Source organism: Coenobita brevimanus, unplaced genomic scaffold (genome assembly GCF_032717465.1).
Source record: "Coenobita brevimanus isolate Jiangsu-jjx unplaced genomic scaffold, ASM3271746v2 jjx.HiC_scaffold_2749, whole genome shotgun sequence".
Classification (NCBI taxonomy): Eukaryota; Metazoa; Arthropoda; class Malacostraca; order Decapoda; family Coenobitidae; genus Coenobita; species Coenobita brevimanus.
The window spans coordinates 470,001-481,467 of NW_027643707.1; the positions used below are offsets into that span (position 1 = coordinate 470,001).

Below are 11,467 nucleotides of genomic sequence, written 5' to 3' on the forward strand. Positions count from 1 at the left end.
ATATATTTATGCCTCTGCCTATGATGATTATGGTTTATAGCAGCTGGAATTTTAGAAAATTAGATTTCGACCAGAGCTTTCTACTTGGATTTGATTTTTATTTCAATATATATATATATATATATATATATATATATATATATATATATATATATATCACTGGGATTTTTATTTACTGCATGAGCAAATATATTTTACGAAGGGATATTAATATTAATCTGTACCGGTGTAACCACTCTGCTAAGTGGAATTCCTTCTTTTATTTTTTCCCTTTCGCCTATGATTGAAATAACTGATTGGAGTTATAAAAATTTCTTCATAAGTACCTATTCTATAATTCATATTACTGTACACTGCACGTGTGTGCGGAGGAGGGGGTAGAGTTATGGGGGTGAGGGGGTTAGAGAGGGAAGATAGGTTGTGTGGTGTGTAAGGGTGTGTGTGTAGGGGTATAGGGGTGGAGGGTGAGAGAGAGAGGGGGGGGGTTGTGGTGGGTGGAATGGGTTCTGGCGGTGGGGGTGAGGAGAGGGTATGGGGATGGGAATGGGAGAGGGGTTAATGGAAGGTGGGTGTGTCGGGGTAGGGAGGGGGGAGAGATGCAGAACAGTGAAGAGGAAAGAACTTATTAAAGCACTAATTAAGGAGTTACCTGACTGACTTTTTGCACCCATAATGTGTTAAGTGAAGGAGAGAAGGGAGGGGGGGGGAAGAAGGAGGGAGAGGGGAAGTGGGAGGGAGGAAAGGAAGGAGAAGGAGGGGATGGGAAAGGTGAATGAGGAGAGAGAGCTGAGGGAGGGTTCAGAGAGGGCAAAGACAGAGGGAGAGCGTGGAAAGGGAGGCGCGGGTGGAAATGGGAGAGAAAGATAAAGGAGGATGTAGGTAAGGAAGGTGGAGAAAAGGAAGGATAGGAGGAAACTGAGGAGAGGGAGGGAAAAGGAGAAGAAGGTGAGAATGGAAGCGGGAGGGAGGTACGGAGAAAACGAGGAGGATGAAAGAAAGGCAAGAAATGATGGGGGAGGAGAGGTGAACAGAGAGAGATAAATTGGTGCCTACATTATCCTGTTGAGGTGAGGCAAGGGGGCGGTGAGATGATAGTGAGGCGGAGAGAAAGATGTATAATTATTGTCTCATATATCCCTGGCCTTAAATATCTGTAATTACCCTACACTCAGTTGCTGCGTCCGCTGGGTTGGGGGAGGGCAGGGAAAGAGAAGAGGATAAGCAAGAAACAGTGTAAGATTTTTCACTATATTCTTGTTCAGGCCATTTCTAGCATGCTTTTGGCTCACTGATCAATTGTATTATGACTATTGCTATTACTTTATAACTCAAACAGTTGTTCCGATGTTATACGCTACTACTTTAACTGACCTAAAACTGCCATTTCCATCTTAAAACGTGAATTGTAACGACAGACTAAAACTAGATTATAATAATAATCACGACTAGGTTCTATCGAATAAATGTAAAGCCGTAGCGCTGTCTTTTTCCGCCAATAAGCTACGTAAAATTTGCTCTAAACAGATGAAAATATGGACCAAGCTGAGATGAAAGAGCTGTATGAGGCAACTGAAAAGAACGATTAACAGAGAAAAGACAAAATCATCCTATCAATGTATTCCACTGCGAGGCTGAACTTTTTATGTTAATGGTATGTGGTTATTAACAGATCTATGCAGGTAAATTTTTTGAGTGATGAATATTACTTTGTACCTGACGATATAAGTTTATAATATATTGAAGCTGACATTTTAATTGCTCGCTCCCAGGTCTGCGATATAGGGTATGCATTACAGCTCTCTCTCTCTCTCTCTCTCTCTCTCTCTCTCTCTCTCTCTCTCTCTCTCTCTCTCTCATATTTCTGCTTTTTCGTGTTTATATTTCTTTCTGTACCCCACTTCTCGCATTTTCTGTTTAGTTTTTCAAGTAAGAGCTTTCCTTATTTATTCATTCATATCTGTTAACTCCCTCCCTATCCCCCCAAAAAATCTAAAGGTGGGCTGTGCGAAAAGGCCAACATTAACCAGCAGTCCACGGAGTTCATGTCCTGATGAACCTAAGGTCACAAGAACAAAGACAAAAACAATAACACCACTACCACCATCAACAAAAACAAGTATGTATATAGCTTTGCCAAACCCATTTGCCATTAAACAAATTCGCATTAAACTATTCTCAGACCCACCTAAAAATGCAACAATATTTATACATAAAAAGGTTTCAATATTAAAATAACTATACATAAAAATGCATAAAATCTATGTATATCCAAATGTTCCTAAATATGACCAAGCTCCCAGTCTCAGGGACATGAATTGCTAAACAGTCCATTATGATCTGGAAAGGGCGCCGGGCCAGTTATGGAAATTATAATGAGTGGAGGTGAAAGAAATTATGCATGATCGAGCTGGGTGGGTGAAGTATGGATGAAAATGCACATGACAAGGTAGGTAGGTAGGCAGGTAGGTTGGTAGGACGGTAAGTAGGTAGGTAGGTGAGTGCGCGGGTGGGTAGGTGGGTCAGTGGCGTCACCAGGGGGGGGCTAGGGGGGCTTAGCCCCCCAAATCAAGGACTCAGCCCCCCAAAAATAATAATAATAAAAAATCACCAGCTTACATAGTATGCTTGCAGCTCGGCATTGACCCACCTAGCTTTCCCCCAACCCCCTACCGCCAATCCACTTTTATTCGTGCATCCATATTAGTTTAATACAATAATATTTATAGCTATATAATGTGATTAGTTATTCACAATTTACGTATACCTATGACTCAAATCATAATAGTTATAATATATTAATTTCCCATATACTTTTTCCAAGCTTGGTTTTCTTTGAAATATATTTATTGCACAAAGAATGCAAGATTGTATTACATTTATCAGACTTATTAAAAATTTACAATATATAATATGGTATATATTAATCACGGAGCTTTAAAATTGGATTATGCCGTCTAAAATATCTGATCTATGCAATTTTTCACAAATTCGAATGTTCAGAGTAGCGGAACTCGGAATGTTTTACATTGAGAAGTGTCTGTGAATTGTGGCTAAATCCGGTGTTGTTTTCGGTTTTATTTGAATGTATTGGTTTCAGTTACTACGTTCCGGTATATTGCTAGCCACTTCACTTTACCTGTTCATTTTTTTTTACAGATATGAGATCTAGCCTATACTCTATACAAAGAGTCAGCAGTACTTAGTTGGTTCAATCATGATGATTGGTCATAGTTTATAGAATGAACTGCAATTTTAGTTTACATTCATTGATAAGTAATACTGTGAAATGAAAAAAAACATCCACATTGCATTATGTCACTGCATGGGAGGATACCAGTTTTTATAGAATACAATTTTTTTTTTTGTAATTATGTTTTATCAAAATGGTTTTATAATGTAATTGCTTTATGAATTGGAGTTACTTGTTTTAGAATATTTTATAATTTTTGTTTTTTTGTGAATGGCTTTGTTTTCCTATCACAGTACCGGTAATGGAAGATAAATCTTGGCAATTATATCTTTATACATTGAATAAAGAGCTTCTTTGAATTACCAAATTTAATATGGTAAGACTAAGAAACCGTTATGATACCACATAATACTAGCAATTGAAAAAAAAACTATTATCTACAAAAAAGCTTTATACAATTACCTTGTACACATTATATCATAAGACTTACTGATACCTGGTATTAGGCCCATCAATATTCATGTGTCCTATAAGTTTCTTATTAATAGCCTGTGAGACCTTATTTTACTTTTTCTTCATCTATAGGCCTCAAAAATGCCCCTAAAACTGCTCAATTTCCGAAAAATTTTCCGGGGGGGCTTACAGCGCCCCCCCATGCCCCCCAGCTGCATAGGCTCGCTTCGCTCGCCCCCCCCCTTTCTACCTACACCAGGGCTACAGCCCCCCCAAAATCTGACCCCTGGTGACGCCACTGAGGTGGGTAGGTAGGTAGGTAGGTAGGAGGGTCGGTTAGTAGGTAGGCAGAGGGAGAGAAGGGGTTGCAGCATCCGGCCAGTTGGAATGCATACTAGTAAAATCAATTGTGTATGATCAAAATGGGTGGATGAAGTATGAATGGAGAGAGATACAGTATACAGAAAGATAGATAGATAGACAGATACATACATACATGAGAGAGTGAGAGAGAAATAATAGATTGCTGCTGAAACTGGAGCTGGCTGAGTAACAACAAAGACTGGAAGAAACAGGAGAGGACAAACAGAGCAAGGATATGATGGAGGGGGAAGGAGGGAGGGAGAGGGGAGGGAAGGAGTGAAGAGGGAAGGAAGGAGGAACGAGGGAAAAATAAGGAAGGGAGGGAGGGATGAGGAGGGAGGGAAGAACAATGGGAAGCAGGGTAGGTTAGGGGCTTGAGGGAGAGGAGAAAGGAAGGGAAAAGGAAAGGGATGGATAGGAGGATGGGAAAGGAAAAGGAAAGTGGCGGATAAAGGTAAGGAAATGAGGAACGGAAGGAAAGGTTAGCTGGGGAATGGAGAGTTGGGACGGGAGAAGGAAGAGATGGGAAAAAGGGAGAGTGAGGGAAAGAAAGGACTGATGGAGAAGGGGAAGAAAGAGAGGGTTAGAGATGCACGGGATTGGGAGGACGCGACGAGGGATTAGGAAGGGAAGGAAGAATTTAGTCGGGAGAGACGAAGGATGAAAGTAGGAGACAAAATATATGGAAGAAAAGACGAAAAAGAGAAGGATACGTGCGGGAAGGAGAGGAAGAAGGAAGTGATGAGAGAGAGAGAGACGAAGAAGGGAGGGAGAGGGAGGGAAGGGGGGAGGGCGGAGGGGTAGGGAGGACACACAGGGACACAGCAAACACACCAGAACAAACACAGTGACAGCAAAACGAGGTCAGGTGCTGTGTGTGTGTGTGTGTGTGTGTGTGTGTGTGTGTGTGTGTGTGTGTGTGTGAGAGAGAGAGAGAGAGAGAGAGAGAGAGAGAACCTATGGGATAAACTGAAGAAGGGAGTAAAAGGGGAAACAATGAGAGAAAAGTGCGTAAATTCGTAACATAGAAAAAAATTAATGGATAACCAAAGTGGCAGAAGAATACAGAGAGGAAATAAAGCAAAGAAAGGATAGGAAAAAGAGGAGGAAAGAATATGAAGAAATGAAAGGAAAAAGATGAGGGAAAGATTTTAAAGAATGCAATGGAAACAGAGTAGAAAAAATAAAAAATGGAGGAAAGGAGGAAAGAAAATAATGAATGGATGATACAGAGGAAAAAAATGATAAGCCACCTGGAGAAATCCGACATGGCCGAGCGATGTGAACTGGAAAATACAGGTAAAGAAAATAATTACAACCCAGAATGAGACAGAAAATGAAGCAGGGGGAGGGGAGAGAAGGACAAGGGAATTTCGGAATAAAATGAAGTGGGGTGGATGGAGAGGAATCTTGTTTAGGGTGAAGGGGTTTACTAAAATATAGGAAATCGAAAGTATACATGGGGAAATTACGAAAAGTACAGACAACAGTTAAGTAAAACGAGGGACAATATTACAAAGAATAGAAGAGGGAGAAAAATGGACTGAGGAAAGGCGAAGAGTCCGCATTTTAAGATGATAACGGAGGGTGAATAAAACAGAGGGAAAAAAATATATATATACAATTCAAAGCAAAGAGTACATAAAGAGGACAAAAGGTCTGAGGGTCGAAATTCCGGTATAAATAAAGGAAACGGGAGGTAAATTCAGAGAAATGGAATGTAACAGAAAGAAAAGACGAGATGAGAAAAAAATATATTGAAATAAAGGTTGAACAGCAAGGGCATTGGAATCCAGTCTGGCTGAAACAGAAGGAAATGAATGGTAAGCCAGATAAGTGAAATGAATGACGGAATAAAAAAAAGAGAGAGAGTTATGGAAAAGGAAAGGAAGGACGAGAATGGTGAAGTGCAGGTAAAGATTGGGTTGGTGTGTGAAGTGCAACCCGGCGGGAGTATATATAAATAGACGTAAACAGAATAAGTGTCAGTTAAATGAAATAAATGTGCAGATAATATAAAAGGTGAAAAAAAAAAAAGGGGGGTGGGGGGAGATGAAGGAGAATGGGAAAGTGAATTTGAAGTTCTTACTGGGTAGATGAATGGGCTGCAATCCGGTGTGGGTGAGTGAGCTTATAAAAACAGAGCAAAATGAAAGGACCCAGAGAAGTAAAATTAAAATGTGGGAGGAAAGGCAATAATAAAAAAAAAGGGGGAAGGAAAATAAAGAAAGAGATGGAGGAGAACGGAAAAGTGAATTTGGAGAAAAGATTGGGTAGGTGAGAAATGGAATAAACATGTGAATAAATAAAATATAAAAGGAACAAAAATAAAAGAAAGGAAAATAAACGAGGGAAGGACAAGAATAGAAAAGTAAAATTGTTGTAACGTCCAGTGTAAAGTTGACAAAAAATAGATAAAAGCAAAAGGAGAGTCAGAAAAGTCAAATTAAAATGTGGGGGGAAAGGCAATAAAAAAAGGGGAAGGAAAATAAAGAAAGAGATGGAGGAGAACGGAAAAGTGAATTTGGAGAAAAGATTGGGTAGGTGAGTGGGTCGGAATCCGGTGTGGGTGAGTGAGTTTCCCTGTGATTGGTCAGGGTAAATTGGACTGGGCTGACCTGGCTGCTGCGGGAAGGGTGGGGGGCAGGGTGGTGGTGATCCTTGCGGGGTGATAGGATAGTGGAGTAGGATAAGACTGGAAGCAGGAAGGGTAGGACAGTGTGGATGATGACGACAATGATGAGGATGAGGATGATCACACGTAAAATCATATTATACACTGTATATTATATCACAAATACATAATCCCGAATATAATGGTGTACATACAAACATACAGATGTAGAGACCACATGCATATAAGTATATACTCCTGTACAGTATTTACAGGTACACAAGCCTACACAGATATATATATATATATATATATATATATATATATATATATATATATATATATATATATATATATAAATGCAAAATTATGAATATCTGACACACGATAATGTGGAAATAAAGATTAAACAATAATAATACCTAAGTCTATCTATCTAGCTATCTAGCATCCAATTCTTTTTGCCCAACAAGGAGCGTATGAACTTAAGTGTTAAACCAATGGCTGGGTAAACACAAAATAAATACTATCAATATAATCATATATCATTTTCTCTCTTTAAACATAAATCATACCCACCTTACTGCACCAAAAGAGCTACCAACGCAACACTTATCTCCACCACCATCACACCCATTACCGTAGCTCACACTATCTCCACTTCCAGCACCCTTTTCCATCTCCAACACTCACCCCCCACCATTCCATCAACATCTCCCTGTGGATGAAGAAGGTAATTTCTACATGGTGGTTCAGCGGCGTAGATGGAGTTACATTTTATTCTATCACCAATTCAGTTTTCTTCGTCAATATTTACTTTCAATTTCGGAGACTGGTTGAAGCCTTCATCACTCTTTCCTTCTGACTCTCATATCTTCATTTTTAATACTTACAGGCTCTTATGACTCAATCACTCTGAGATGTGTTTCCTCTGCAGCATAGCGGTCAATTAAAATTAAAAAAAATAAAAAGATGGTTATTTGTGGTAAACGGACTTTGATGCAAATATGTCAGGAGGCTTATGAGTTGCATGGAATTTTACTGCTAAACTGATTTTACATTAACTCGGCTTAAAACTGCCATCTATCTATCTTGCGTACTGATCTGTAACAGTAACTTAACACTAGAATATTATCCTGGTCAAGAAGTGCTACGTAAAGAATGTAAAGCCACTGTACTATTTCTGCTATTGAAATTGGCAAAATAAGTTACAAAAGGATCAAGTTTAAGTGAACGAATTTTAACATTTGCTAGACACTGAATCATGTAACATTATCTCAATGGCAAATCTGTGTACTTAGAACTACAATATAAATATGTTTTTACCAGGCATGGGGTTATCTATCTATCTATCTATTGCCAGACGCCTTAATCCCGTATGGGGTGGCCACAAACAAATCGACTCCATGTCGTCCCGTCCCCCGCCATCCCACTGCCCTGCTCCCAGATCACACACCCCTCTCATATACCTCTCCATTCTATTCCTCCATCTCATCCTTGGCCTCCCCCTCCACCTCACTCACATCCACTTTCCTCGTCAGTCTCTCGTTCTCCATCCTCCCCACAGGTCAAACCACCTCATTGTGTTTTTCCTAACGCTTCCTATCACATCCACATCCACACCACAACGCTCCTTCACTTCCTCATTTTGTGAGTCTCTCCATGTGACTCCACATCCTCCTCTCAAATAACTCATTTCCTGCTCTTACTCTTGTATCCTTCCAACAAGGTACAAACTTCACATCCATACGTTACAGCTGGTATCACAATACTGCCAAGCAGTAACTTTTCACTTCCATGCTCACTTCCCTGTTTCTTATCAATGCTTTCAAAGAACCAGCAACCTTTGTTCCTTGTTGTACCCTATCAAGCACTTCATCCTCTAACCTTCCATCCTTACTCATCATGCTACAGAAGTACTTAAACGCACTCACATTTTCCATTTCCTCCCCAACCAATCTCACTGAACATTCAGTGATTTCATTTCTAAACAACTTCCATATATATCAACTTTCATATATACCTTGTTTAGACCTAACATTTTAAAAACAAACTAGCCATATCTATTCTGTATAATCAAGTCCTATTTTACAAGTAACATTGCAAATACATGTACTGAGCACATTATATAATTATCATTTCTATATTTTCCTCTTTTTGTTCGTTCTTTTTTTTTCTTCTTCTCTACTCACAGAACATAATACTGTATACCATAAAAAGATGATGCCATACTTCCTGTCCAGGAATCCCCATATTGAGGTTGGCCATGATACTGTTGATGTTCTCAATGGACTGGTTGCTAGACCAGCCATTACTTCCTAATAGATGCTGGAAATCATTAAGAAAAAGAAATTTTACTCAGTTGATTACCTTCTAATAACTGCTGGAAGCTGTTGGGATGAAAAGAGATTTTTCTCAGCTGATTAATGTACTTCATATTAGCTGCTGGAAGCTGTTGGGAAAAAGGAAATTTACTCATAGAAATTAACCACAATACAGTACAATAAAATAATTACCAGTATCATATACTTGCTGTACATATTTTCCATTACCTATATAAATATCAACAGTATTCTATAATAATAACTATACTTAAACTAACCTAACATAAATTTTTATATAATAAATCTAGGTATTTATACAATAAATCTAGTATAATTTTTATATAATTTAACCTAGGCTAAGCTAAACTGGCTGGAGTAGATTTATATAAAATTAATCTAGGTTAAGCAAATATTTAAGAGAAAACCCTGATTTGCTACCATGAGACAACTAGTATTATACAGAAAAACAAATTATGTGCTCACTGCCCTCTGATGTTTCCAGTTGCTGGCTGGGGCTCCTGTAACTGAAATGACGCAAGAAAAATAAATGAGGCAAAATAAAGATTATATTATTCTGAATGTTTGGTTCCAGTAGGATTAGCACAGTAGCCTTCATAACTATACTCTTACAACCTTATCTTGGCCCAGATTTATGTCCTTATGCACCTTTATTTCACATAGCTCAGTGGTGAAAAAAGACAGTGCTAAGGTTCTATGTCCTTTCCATTGCACTTCTCCATTTCTAGCATCGCATTCTACTGTTACTTCATTATTACACCTCAGTATTCAAAATGGAAAAGATGGCAAGTTTAGGCTAAGTTAAAGTAAAAAGTATATATAGTTCAAGCTAAACAATGGCCTGGACTGTGACGAAAGCCTTGTCCTGCCAGTGCATGAGACCCACTCTAAACTTTCATTGAAGCTCTGGTTTTTATACAAACCCTTCCCCAACATCAGGGAGGGACTCACCACTGGCCTATGATCAAGGGCGTGGGATCTCAGGGCACAAGGCCTGGCGACCCCAGTGGATTGCCAATCAAGGCTAACGAGCTCCACCTACCCTACTAGATGGTCAATGGCTTAAGAAGCTCATCTGACCTTTGACAGGTCTTGTTTTTCATCCTGCTGGGTGTCTAGTCACCCTCCTCACTGGTGACAGCAGTGGGGTTGCCGGTTTAGCCGCCGACGATTCGGCCATGAAACAGGTAGTACTGGATTACATGGTACCAGTAGCAGATCAGTACCTGATCTGACCTGACTACAGATACAGTATACTTCAAACAAATACCATATATACAGGATGATTCACTGCTCTGAGGCCCCAGAATAACACCAACATATCCAGTACAGTATTAATGAACAGATTTAAATGAAACTTTGTACATATAAACTTCACTCTGTCAGCCATAAGCTGTGCAGTATATGAAAAATTCCCCAGCATTTGAATTTAGAGACACATGCTGGAAATGAAAGGTTCATACTTCCTGTCCAGGAATCCCCATATTGAGGTTGGCCATGATACTGTTGATGTTCTCAATGGACTGGTTGCTAGACCAGCCATTACTTCCTAATAGATGCTGGAAACCATTAAGAAAAAGAAATTTTACTCAGTTGATTACCTTCTAATAACTGCTGGAAGCTGTTGGGATGAAAAGAGATTTTTCTCAGCTGATTAATGTACTTCATATTAGCTGCTGGAAGCTGTTGGGAAAAAGGAAATTTACTCATAGAAATTAACCACAATACAGTACAATAAAATAATTACCAGTATCATATACTTGCTGTACATATTTTCCATTACCTATATAAATATCAACAGTATTCTATAATAATAACTATACTTAAACTAACCTAACATAAATTTTTATATAATAAATCTAGGTATTTATACAATAAATCTAGTATAATTTTTATATAATTTAACCTAGGCTAAGCTAAACTGGCTGGAGTAGATTTATATAAAATTAATCTAGGTTAAGCAAATATTTAAGAGAAAACCCTGATTTGCTACCATGAGACAACTAGTATTATACAGAAAAACAAATTATGTGCTCACTGCCCTCTGATGTTTCCAGTTGCTGGCTGGGGCTCCTGTAACTGAAATGACGCAAGAAAAATAAATGAGGCAAAATAAAGATTATATTATTCTGAATGTTTGGTTACAGTAGGATTAGCACAGTAGCCTTCATAACTATACTCTTACAACCTTATCTTGGCCCAGATTTATGTCCTTATGCACCTTTATTTCACATAGCTCAGTGGTGAAAAAAGACAGTGCTAAGGTTCTATGTCCTTTCCATTGCACTTCTCCATTTCTAGCATCGCATTCTACTGTTACTTCATTATTACACCTCAGTATTCAAAATGGAAAAGATGGCAAGTTTAGGCTAAGTTAAAGTAAAAAGTATATACTGTATAGTTCAAGCTAAACAATGGCCTGGACTGTGACGAAAGCCTTGTCCTGCCAGTGCATGAGACCCACTCTAAACTTTCATTGAAGCTCTGGTTTTTATACAAACCCTT

The 11,467-nt window shown here is 38.8% G+C and overlaps 1 long non-coding RNA gene across 1 annotated transcript in view; it reads left to right on the top strand.

The window, feature by feature from the left end:
* LOC145390027 (uncharacterized) overlaps window positions 1-9,496 on the top strand; it is a 23,034-nt gene extending 13,538 nt beyond the window's left edge. The window contains exons 2-3 of the long non-coding RNA XR_013895562.1: window positions 1,996-2,116; window positions 9,447-9,496. This is a non-coding gene — a long non-coding RNA (uncharacterized LOC145390027). The remainder of the gene's footprint in view (window positions 1-1,995; window positions 2,117-9,446) is intronic.
* Window positions 9,497-11,467: the final 1,971 nt, after the last annotated feature.